Source organism: Engraulis encrasicolus, chromosome 15 (assembly GCF_034702125.1).
Source record: "Engraulis encrasicolus isolate BLACKSEA-1 chromosome 15, IST_EnEncr_1.0, whole genome shotgun sequence".
Taxonomy (NCBI): domain Eukaryota; kingdom Metazoa; phylum Chordata; class Actinopteri; order Clupeiformes; family Engraulidae; genus Engraulis; species Engraulis encrasicolus.
This window is the reverse complement of record NC_085871.1, coordinates 49,741,483-49,753,952: the sequence shown is the minus strand read 5'-3', so window position 1 is coordinate 49,753,952 and position 12,470 is coordinate 49,741,483. Positions and strand designations below refer to the sequence as shown.

The window sequence follows — 12,470 nt, the reverse complement described above, 5'->3', positions numbered from 1 at the left end:
TTGTAGGCAAACAAGTGCTATGCTGTGCCATGCAGGCCAGCCAGCAGTCAGGCAAGCAACTGAAGTGTTGATAGTCCAGATTTATATACAGGTGCAAGAGTACCATGTGACCAGAGTCATCAGGCCCTTGGCAGGTGACGCCCGTAATTGAATAATGGCATAACAGCCCTACTCAGGTGAGGCCAGGCACTGATTAGCAGATTGGTTTAGATGGGGCTGCTTGTTGCAAGAGTGTTACAAGTTCTTAAAATGTTTCAGCCATTCACACTTTCATCACTATCAAAATGCATGTGCTACTCACACTTTGCTGCATCAAGCACTTTTTAAGTATTGTAGTTTCCTTAGAAATTGTTTCATCATGCTTGATAGTATCAGATAATCTTTAACCAGTCAGAATGACTTCAGTTCTTCAGGTGGTATTGAAGTTTGATGGTGATCACTGACAAGTGGAGGATGAATGGGGCCTAAAATAACTTGTTATTTTCTAGAGATGCACCGGATCCGGATCCGGTTCCGGTTCCGGATCCGTCAGGATAATAGAGTTTTTCACAGGGTCCGGGTTCGGCAGGATCTTAAGCAGTGGATCCGGTATCCGGCATGTTACCTAAAAATCAGGGTCTGGTGCATGTCTAGCCTAGGCTTTTCAGTCTTTCACAACCCCAATCACTGCATGGAGTGAAATCCCTTTGGAAGCGGCTATTGCAGGCAGTGTGGCAATAAGCCAATGAGTCTAAAAAATAGTTTGCGCCAACGTAATAAAAAGGGCCCACGTGTGCGAGTAGACTATATGTTTCAACCCTTTTGTAGGATCCGGTATCAGGTTCCGGATCCGGCAGGATCTTATTCAGTGGATCTGGTATCCGGCAGGATCCTAAAAATCAGGATCCGGTGCATCTCTAGTTTTTTCCACAACGGCGAATACTGCTATTGTGCAGTACTTACTGTTTATGCTCAATATGTGACTCAAAGTAATATTTTCACAGTAGTTGTCTGTTTTTTTGAAAAACAGTAGAATGCTGTTGCAGAATTGCCGTAAAAAAAAAAGCTATTTGTTACAGTGTAGTGTTCAAATTCTACCATCATACAATACCTTGGTAAAAACTTAAAGCAACACTAGATGGAAAAAGTCCAGATATTGCAGATTGAGTGTGACCTTATAATATGCACCATATGCATTTGTTGCTTGCCTGAATTTGATACATACACTCTAAGAAAATTTCCCTGCAAAATAACGGCAGTTACTGGCAATTATATTTACCTGTAATTCTACTGTTATTTCACACCAAAAATCAAATACAGCTCATTGCTGTTTAATGTATCACAGTATATAACATTTTTTCAGCAGCAATTGAACTGTTAAATAACAGTACTCTACAGAAAAATAACAGTACATTTCAGTTAAAAAGTTGAATTGTACTGTGTGATGACAGGCAAATACTGGGTCATAGTTGTATTCATGAATATGGCCATGGCAACTTCCCACCCCACCCATCATTCTCCATAACTGTGGTACCCTGGCCATGTTACCACCCCACCCTCCCATCGTTCACCATGACTGGAGTGCCTTGAGCATGATACTATGGCACAATGCTGTATTGAGAAAATGGTTTGCGGTGGTCCTTTGAAAGTGTGGGCATGAATAAAATTTCAGAGTACGCAGTGCTATGTTACAATGATAGTGTGCAAGGTGGGCTTTTTACTGTATCTCTTGATGAGCCAATGATAAATATAGCATTGGTCAGTCTTTAAAAAAATATTTTGCACCAAGTAGCACAGCAAACAAGCAGCACTACAAGCTAGCTCTCAAAGCAATGCCTAATTTGCAGCAGGCACATTATATGCAACAATGCCACAAATGATGCCACATACAGCAAGCTTTCACAAAGAGGAAAGTGTGCAAGCATGTAAGCAAGCTTGTAGGCAAGCTTGTAGGCAAACAAGTGCTATGCTGTGCCATGCAGGCCAGCCAGCAGGCAGGCAAGCAACTGAAGTGTTGACAGTCCAGATTTATATACAGGTGCAAGAGTACCATGTGACCAGAGTCATCAGGCCCTTGGCAGGTGACGGCCGTAATTGAATAATGGCATAACAGCCCTACTCAGGCGAGGCCAGGCACTGATTAGCAGATTGGTTTAGATGGGGCTGCTTGCTGCAAGAGCGTTACAAGTTCTTAAAATGTTTCAGCCATTCACACTTTCATCACTATCAAAATGCATGTGCTACACACACTTTGCTGCATTTCCTTAGAAATTGTTTCATCATGCTTGATAGTATCAGATAATCTTTAACCAGTCAGAATGACTTCAGTTCTTCAGGTGGTATTGGAGTTTGATGGTGATCACGGACAAGTGGAGGATGAATGGGTTTCAATGGTGCTGCCTAAAATAACTTGTTATTTTCTAGAGATGCACCGGATCCGGTTCCGGTTCCGGATCCGGATCCGTCAGGATAATAGAGTTTTTCACAGGGTCCGGGTCCGGCAGGATCTTAAGCAGTGGATCCGGTATCCGGCATGTTACCTAAAAATCAGGGTCTGGTGCATGTCTAGCCTAGGCTTTTCAGTCTTTCACAACCCCAATCACTGCATGGAGTGAAATCCCTTTGGAAGCGGCTATTGCAGGCAGTGTGGCAATAAGCCAATGAGTCTAAAAAATAGTTTGCGCCAACGTAATAAAAAGGGCCCACGTGTGCGAGTAGACTATATGTTTCGACGCTTNTGTAGGATCCGGTATCCGGTTCCGGCAGGATCTTATTCAGTGGATCTGGTATCCGGCAGGATCCTAAAAATCAGGATCCGGTGCATCTCTATTTTTTTCCACAACGGCGAATACTGCTATTGTGCAGTACTTACTGTTTATGCTCAATATGTGACTCAAAGTAATATTTTCACAGTAGTTGTCTGTTTTTTCGAAAAACAGTAGAATGCTGTTGCAGAATTGCCGTAAATAAACAGCTATTTGTTACAGTGTATTATTATGGTTACCCCACCCTCTGGAAGATGAGGGCCCACAATTTTCAAGCTATAAGTGAGCTTATTCCTGGTAATGAATGGGCATTTAATCGCTAAACCTCATCTCCATGGCATACTGCTGTATGTAGGTACTGTGTGTATATGATGTGTATTACAGAACATTATTATATGGTTGTGACGTCATCGGTCGAATGCTCCATTCATTTCAACGGGGCTCCCCAACGTTCGCACGTCTGTTATTTTTCGATAACGGACGGGTTGGTCTATATCAGACCGCTGTCAATGGCAAGACTTTTCACTGCTAAAGCGACTTTTCAACAAGACTTTAATCAGCTGCTGTGATAGACAACACCTGTTGTCCCGGCTACCTCGCTGTTAGCGGTGTTCCACAACGGCACTGTTTTGTTTTGCGCAGCAACAATCTTTTGACATTAAAACTATAGTAGACTTCACATTAAATAGGCCTAAAGAAATGTCCCCGCCATGTGTGAATCATTTAAGTATATCCATATAATAAGCGGGTTAACTTTCGGCGAGTCGGTCGCTTTGTTTCGAACATTTTCATCCAAGTCGGCAATGCGATTGCCGGCTCCCCAGGAAAAGGCAGGAACGGTGCCGGTAAGGGTACGTTTACAGACATCCTCGTCGCCAAAATGTGGTACCGTGGAATAGCAGCACTTCAGAGAGAACAAGACCCCTCCGCTCCGCGTCGGGGTCTAAAGATTCTCTCTGTCGTGCTGCTATTCCACGGTAGCGACCTTCTCGCCGAACGTTAACCCTTACGTATGTGTGTGGTTGTGTGAAACGCCTTATGGCTAAATGTGTGTTACATGTTAAATATGTTGTGCAATAATATGTATTATGTTTTGCATATCTATTTATTTATGCTGCTAGAGACCTTAATTTCCTTCAGGATTCATAGTTATGTACTCTACTCAAGAGTACACACAGTGTATCTTTCAGAATTTTGAGAGTAGTCTAGGCTTTCCTCTGGGTTACTGTGCCTGCAGATGGCAGAAGGTGTTGAATGGTAGTTGTGTAATTCTGCGGTCTCCCCCTTCTGTTAAAATAACTCACTGTCACATCCACAAAGTATGTACAGAGTGTACGGGTGATGTACTGTACGTAGTAGTACATACGTTGTGGGGGGTGTCACCTGGGATGCAAATCATTGTAGAATCCCCATATTACATGTGTGCGTGTGTGTGTGTGAGAGGATGTATGTCATTGCTAGGTATACAGTGTGCTTTTCAGCATTTTGATTGTAGCCGGAAATCCTATTGAGTTTCCGGGTCTATTGATCACCAACTAGAGGTGAAATCGCACAGATCCATTGATTTTGGTTGTATTTTTTATATATTTTTTGCTGTGGAATCAGTATACTGCTTAATAAAAAGAATGGCATATTGTTTGATGTCAAAACATGAAGAAAAACTTGATTGCCAATGAAGAAATGATGAAAATATAGCAAAAAAGTGAAAAAACGCCTAATTTTAGGTCATAAAATTGAGCCAAAATCATGTACAAATGTGGTTTAACAATATTTTCTTTATTGGATATCATCAGTAGATGTGTCCTTTGCACCTGGAAAGCCTTTATTGACAGCTTACCCAAGCCACAAAGGATTTCAGGTCATTTTTCATTTTTCAGGAAATTTCTCTCTAAAAAGGAAGGGTACATACACTACAGTCATCACAGATCCATTGATCTTGGTTTTATTTTCATAATTTTTGTTGTGGTATCACTATACTTCTTAATAAAAAGAATGGCATATTGTTTGATGTCAAAACATGAAGAAAAACCTGATTGCCAATGAGGTAAAGATGAAAATATACACTGTAACAAATAGCTGTTTATTTACGGAAATTCTGCAACAGCATTCTACTGCTTTTCGAAAAAACAGACAACTACTGTGAAAATATTACTTTGAGTCACATATTGAGCAAAAACAGTAAGTACTGCACAATAGCAGTATTCGCCGTTGTGGAAAAAACTAGAGATGCACCGGATCCTGATTTTTAGGATCCTGCCGGATACCAGATCCACTGAATAAGATCCTGCCGGATCCGGAACCGGATACCGGATCCTACAAAAAGGTTGAAACATATAGTCTACTCGCACACGTGGGCCCTTTTTATTACGTTGGCGCAAACTATTGTTTAGACTCATTGGCTTATTGCCACACTGCCTTCAATAGCCGCTTCCAAAGGGATTTCACTCCATGCAGTGATTGGGGTTGTTAAAGACTGAAAAGCCTAGGCTAGACATGCACCAGACCCTGATTTTTAGGTAACATGCCGGATACCGGATCCACTGCTTAAGATCCTGCCGGACCCGGACCCTGTGAAAAACTCTATTATCCTGACGGATCTGGATCCGGATCCGGAACCGGAACCGGAACCGGATCCGGTGCATCTCTAGAAAATAACAAGTTATTTTAGGCAGCACCATTGAAACCCATTCATCCTCCACTTGTCCGTGATCACCATCAAACTTCAATACCACCTGAAGAACTGAAGTCATTCTGACTGGTTAAAGATTATCTGATACTATCAAGCATGATGAAACAATTCCTAAGGAAACTGCAATACATAAAAAGTGCTTGATGCAGCAAAGTGTGAGTAGCACATGCATTTTGATAGTGATGAAAGTGTGAATGGCTGAAACATTTTAAGAACTTGTAACACTCTTGCAACAAGCAGCCCCATCTAAACCAATCTGCTAATCAGTGCCTGGCCTCACCTGAGTAGGGCTGTTATGCCATTATTCAATTACGGGCGTCACCTGCCAAGGGCCTGATGACTCTGGTCACATGGTACTCTTGCACCTGTATATAAATCTGGACTATCAACACTTCAGTTGCTTGCCTGCCTGCTGGCTGGCCTGCATGGCACAGCATAGCACTTGTTTGCCTACAAGCTTGCCTACAAGCATGCTTACATGCTTGCACACTTTCCTCTTTGTGAAAGCTTGCTGTATGTGGCATCATTTGTGGCATTGTGGCATATAATGTGCCTGCTGCAAATTAGGCATTGCTTTGAGAGCTAGCTTGTAGTGCTGCTTGTTTGCTGTGCTACTTGGTGCAAAATATTTTTTTAAAGACTGACCAATGCTATATTCATCATTGGCTCATCAAGAGATACAGTAAAAAACCCACCTTGCACACTATCATTGTAACATAGCACTGCGTACTCTGACATTTTGTTCATGCCCACACTTTCAAAGGACCACCGCAAACCATTTTCTCAATACAGCATTGTGGCATAGTATCATGCTCAAGGCACTCCAGTCATGGTGAACGATGGGAGGGTGGGGTGGTAACATGGCCAGGGTACCACAGTTATGGAGAATGATGGGTGGGGTGGGAAGTTGCCATGGCCATATTCATGAATACAACTATGACCCAGTATTTGCCTGTCATCACACAGTACAATTCAACTTTTTAACTGAAATGTACTGTTATTTTTCTGTAGAGTACTGTTATTTAACAGTTCAATTGCTGCTGAAAAAATGTTATATACTGTGATACATTAAACAGCAATGAGCTGTATTTGATTTTTGGTGTGAAATAACAGTAGAATTACAGGTAAATATAATTGCCAGTAACTGCCGTTATTTTGCAGGGAAATTTTCTTACAGTGTAGCAAAAAAGTGAAAAAACGCCTAATTTTGAAGCATAAAATTGAGTCAAAACCCTATTGAAATGTGATTTAAAAATATTTTTTCAATTGAATGTTGTCAGCATGTATGTCCTGTGCACCTGGAAAGCCTTTATTGACAGCTTACCCAAGCCACCAAGGAATTCAGGTCATTTTTCATTTTTCAGAAATTTCTCTCGAAAAATGAAGGGTACATACATTAAAATAGGCACAACTTTTTTTCCGCGATATTTCCGTCCGAGCAGACCCTACAATTATTTGACCTAAGGAATAGAACTATCAAAAAAATCACAAATAAAAAGTATGGCAAGCCATGTCAGGTTCCTCCCATTTTAAAGCACTTTTGAGAGTTTGGCTCCCCGGCTATGAAGAATAGTCCCCCAAATTGTTGTTGAGGAAACTTTATTGTTTTCTCCACGTAGGCGGGGTGTCAGCGAAACGCGAGGCCACCAGCACAGACTGAGGAGGAAGGAGCCAGCATAATGGAATCCACCAGGGACTCTGGGGGTGCGTTCCAATATGCGACCTTGCCTCCTCCACTTGCTTGTCTCCTCGTACCAGGAAGTAATATGTCATGATGACATCACTGACAACAGCAGTATATTTCAATATCTTGCAAAAGCGTAATTGTAGAGTCTTTTTCTCATTTGCAATTGGGATGGTGAATGAAAAACAGTCCCTCAAACGTTGTTGTGGCTAGGCTGACAGCTGGGAAACTTTATCGTTTTCTCCATGGAGGAGGGGCCAGGAGGCGGGACGAGGAGACAAGCGCAAGTGGAGGAGGCAAGGTTGCATATTGCAACGCACTCCAAGTCTATTATTTGACCTGTAGGCTGCCATAAGGACTGTGGGTCACATGATGCAAGAGGCCAGTTCAGCGAGTCCAAAACATTAGCCTTATTGGAGATTCTGTGGGGGGTGCGGGGTGTCAATTCTTTTTTCAGATTCATGTTCCTCACTGAAAATGAGCCAAAGTCACTGAATCTCAGTGTCAAAGAATACTAACTTATACTATTTTTTCTCAAGCAAAAAACTGAAAACGGGTCAAAATGACCCAAACACAGGGCTGGACTGGCCACCTGACATACCGGGCATTTCCCTCCTGCACCCTCCTCGACTCCTATTTTCAGAAATGTAAAAAAAAAAAAAAACATTTTTTTTTTACATTTCTGAAAATATGGGCCCACAAGTGCGGGGCCCACCGGTCAGTCAGTCCTTCTCCGCTCATTTTGAAGGGCCCCTTTAAACCAAAAGTGCCCGGGCCCTATTTTTCCCCCCAGTCCAGCCCTGCCCAAACACCTTAAAGGGTTAATAGACAGGGCTCGAGCTGTAGGGGGATGGGGCGGATGCCATTCTCCCCTCAATGAAAATGGTCTCAAATCATCTCCCTCAATGAAAATGGTCAAAAATCATCTCCCTACAATGAAAATGGTCAAAAATCATCTCCCTCAATGAAAATGGTCAAAAATCATCTCCTTCAATGAAAATGGTCTCATATCATCGCCCTTAATGAAAATGGTCAAAAATCATCTCCCTCAATGAAAAATGGTCTCATATAATATAATATAATATCATCTCCCTACAATGAAAATGGTCAAAAATCATCTCCCTCAATGAAAATGGTCTCAAATCATCCCCCTCTAAAACAGACTTCCCTTCTTCACATATTTTACCAAAAATTGATTTTTTAAAATATAATTTTAGGGGCTTTTATGCCTTTATTTGGCAGGACAGTCGAAGATGGTGACAGGAAGTGAATGGGACAGAGAGACAGGGGAGGATCAGGAAATGACCCCGGCCGGACTCGAACCGGTGTCCACGTGGGTGGGCATGTAAGCCCAAATGCGGGAGGCTTAGCGCGCTGCACCACAGCGCCCCCGGAAAATTGCACTTTTAACAACTACATTTTCAAAATGTTCTCAGGGGAGAAAAACCCAACCTCACCCCCAATAATCAGATTCCATCTCTGAGCACCCCCCCCTGGTTTGATTTTACAACTCGACCACTGTTACTAGACACACATGGGTTTGGGTAGCCTATACCAGGGGTTCCCAAACTTTACCATGACTTTACCAGCCAACCTGCCGCGGCCTCCCCAGGGGTCCCCAGCCCCCACTTTGAAAACCACTGGTCTATACTGCATGTGCTACAGCAGTGGTTCCCAACCGTTTTCTTAAGGGACCAATGTTTTTACTATTGTAAACTTTGGTAACCCAACCACGTGAGCGCCCGCACGAGACGGAATCACAAGATGCCCTCTGTTTCCTGCAAAAACTAATTTTAGTTATTTTATTCCTCAATTCGTCTTTGGTCAAATATAGAATAAATGTACCACTTACAATTTGCTGCTTCTATGCATTTGTTAGTTAAATGCTTTGTCATATATTCAACATGGGCTATATATATTTCAAATGAAACCCCTTAAAATCAAGAGGGCTCCGCGACCCCCTGTGGATCTTTGGCGACACATAACTTGGGTCCCGACCCATAGGTTGGAAACCACTGTGCTGCAGTATATAAATGATCAGCTGTCCATGAATCCCACTCTACAGCCCCACCATCAGTCAGATGCACACAGAGCTGAAGCAGAGTTAGATTTTATTGACATAGCGAAACACGTCATCAGTGAATATAAATCATAATTCATGTAGCGAAACACGTCACCAGTGAATATAAATCATAGTTCATGTAGCGAAACACATCATCAGTGAATATAAATCATAGTTCATGTAGCGAAACACGTCACCTGTGAATATACATCATTCATGTAGCAGATACATTTTGATTTTGATAAGTCTTTATGATTAACAAAATGGTTGTATCAGATTTATCTGTATCTTATCGAAAAAGTGAGTCCAAGGCACTCTCCTTGTGCAAAAATATTAAAAAGCCTTTATTTAGACATGGCTATTAAGTTTAAAAACATGAGGGCAGAGACCCACGCGTAGCGGCCAAAAGCCTTCTTCTACATTTTTTAGTTGAAGTGAAATTAATGTATATAATCTGAAAAATATAATCATATTGACACTGTATATCCATACCTACCAGACATACGGATTAGGAATACATAAGTGTATGCATTACATGACACATGGGAATAGCCTACGGAAATTAATATAGCCTACATGAAAAGACAACAACTATTTGCGATTTTGTAAACACAATAATTTGTGATTGTAATGTGGCAACCTGTAATTTTGTGATGTGTTTTAGAAACAGCAGTGTGCACTCAAAATACAGAAGTAAAGTGTGGTTACAGCACAGTAGTTAACAATACAACGAAATACAACAAATATAAATGACACTGGAGTTAATTACTTTAATTTGAGAAAAAAAACTTAAATGAATTAATGGAATGTGTTTACTGCCAAAGCTACAACTTTACACTGATGTTCAGTAAAGAAAAAAACTGTGACTCAAAAATATTCTAGGTGCAGGACCAGCAAAGTCACATGACAATTGAAAATAAAGTCCGCACACCAGACTCCCGTTTCTTTTCATTTAATGTTTCCTGGAGATAATTGCTTTAATTCGGAACAAAAAAATAATGGACTGTGTTTACTGCCAGAGCTCCGGATCTCTTGTCAACTTTCCACTGGTGAGCTTCCAGCTGCACTGGTGCAGGCCCTCTGCTGTGGCTGATTTCAACAACAGCCGTCTGACAACGTCTTCCTGGGAAACAAGAAAAACAAGTGTCTTTCAATCTCTTATTTATTGTGATTTTCCAACTATTGGGGATAAAATAAATAACTTACGATTAATTAATTTATTTAATTTTTAATTTTAATTTTACAGATGTCTACAAACATGACTATTGATCAGGCCATAATACAACTAAACAGTAAGCTGTAACATCATCAGTCTTAACCATCATCAGAGCTGTGGGAGGTGTGGGGAGGAGCTAAAGGATGCTGGGATAGCTACTCACTCTTGACTCTGCTGTTGGTGGTCAGCAGACGGTGTCGTCACTTCTGACTTCTTCAGCACTCTGCAGCTCAGATCCAGCCACCAGTCACCATAGCCACCCCATGTGATCTTCATTCTGCAGAACCCCATCATGACACTGTCAGTCTGTACAACTCTCCATCTCTCTAGTAATATAATATGTGACTAGTACAACTCTCCATCTCTCTAGTAATATAATATGTGACTAGTACAACTCTCCATCTCTCTAGTAATATAATATGTGACTAGTACAACTCTCCATCTCTCTAGTAATATAATATGTGACTAGCAACTCTAATCACATTATTTTCCTCATCCCATTGGCCACCTCACACACACACACACACACACACACACACACACACACACACACACACACACACACACACACACACACACACACACACACACACACACACACACACACACACACACACACACACACACACACACACACACACACACACACACACACACGATGACAAAACAGCAGCAACAGGAAGGCAAAATCAAAGATCTTCGTATGAGGTCTACAGTAGTGATTAACTCACTGACAAGGCACACATGCAGTGTGTGTGTGTGTGTGTGTGTGTGTGTGTGTGTGTGTGTGTGTGTGTGTGTGTGTGTGTGTGGGTGGGGGTGTGTGTGGGTGGGTGTGTGTGTGTGGGTAGGGTGTGTGTGGGTGGGTGGGTGAATGTGTGTGTGTGTGTGTGTGTGTGTGTGTGTGTGTGTGTGTGTGTGTGTGTGTGTGTGTGTGTGTGTGTGTGTGTGTGTGTGTGTGTGTGTGTGTGTGTGTGTTTTGGGTTTGAAACCTAAAGAGGAAGAGTGAATGTGTGAATTGAGAATCAAAGTTGTTGGCATGAAGTCTCCAGTAGTGATGAACTCACTGATAGTGTGGGTCATTCTGCAGAGCAGTCAGCGGCTCATCAGCAGATTTATCCCTCATGATGACATTCAGGTCCAGCTGTGTGAGACGTGAGGAGTGTGATGTCAGGGCAGAGGCCAGATAGGAGACGCTCTTCTCTGACAGGGTAATGACATCCAGCCTGGAAGAGACATCAGGTAACAGTTAGACAACCTCAACACTACACACACACCTGGACAGTACTGCAGCCTGGGAGAGACATCATTTTACAATTAGACAACCTACACATCAACACAAGACAGGAATGCGTTCACACACACACACACTAACACACACACACAAACCAGAATGATGGAAGTGTGTGTGTGTGTGTGTGTGTGTGTGTGTGTGTGTGTGTGTGTGTGTGTGTGTGTGTGTGTGTGTGTGTGTGTGTGTGTGTGTGTGTGTGTGTGACACTCACACACACACATTCACACACACAGAGTCATACAGCCATGGAGAGACATGACGTTACAGCTGTTACAACCTACACATCAACACGAGACACACACACACACACACGTAAACACACACACAAAAACACACACACACGCACTCACACACGCACACACACACACACACACACACACACACACACACACACACACTGATGTGATGCTTACTGTAGCTTCTCCAGTTTGCAGTTTTGATGACAAACAGCAGAACATAAAATGTCCACTGCTGAGGCCTCCAGGCGATATCTCCCCTGTGTTCAGCTGCAGCTGTGTGAGACGTGATGTGTGTGATGTCAGGGCAGAGGCCAGATAGGAGACGCTCTTATCTGACAGGAGACAGTCATCCAGCCTGGAAGAGACATCAGGATACAGTTAGACAACCTCAACACTACACACACACCTGGACAGTACTGCAGCCTGGAAGAGACATCAGGTTACAGTTAGACAACCTCAACACTACACACACACCTGGACAGTACTGCAGCCTGGGAGAGACATCAGGATACAGTTAGACAACCTGCACATCAACACGAGAC

The 12,470-nt window shown here is 42.4% G+C and overlaps 1 protein-coding gene across 1 annotated transcript in view; it reads right to left on the bottom strand.

The window, feature by feature from the left end:
* Window positions 1–12,470, bottom strand: part of LOC134464325 (zinc finger protein 501-like) — a 419,382-nt gene that overhangs the window by 240,669 nt on the left and 166,243 nt on the right. The gene's annotated exons all lie outside the window — the stretch shown is intronic.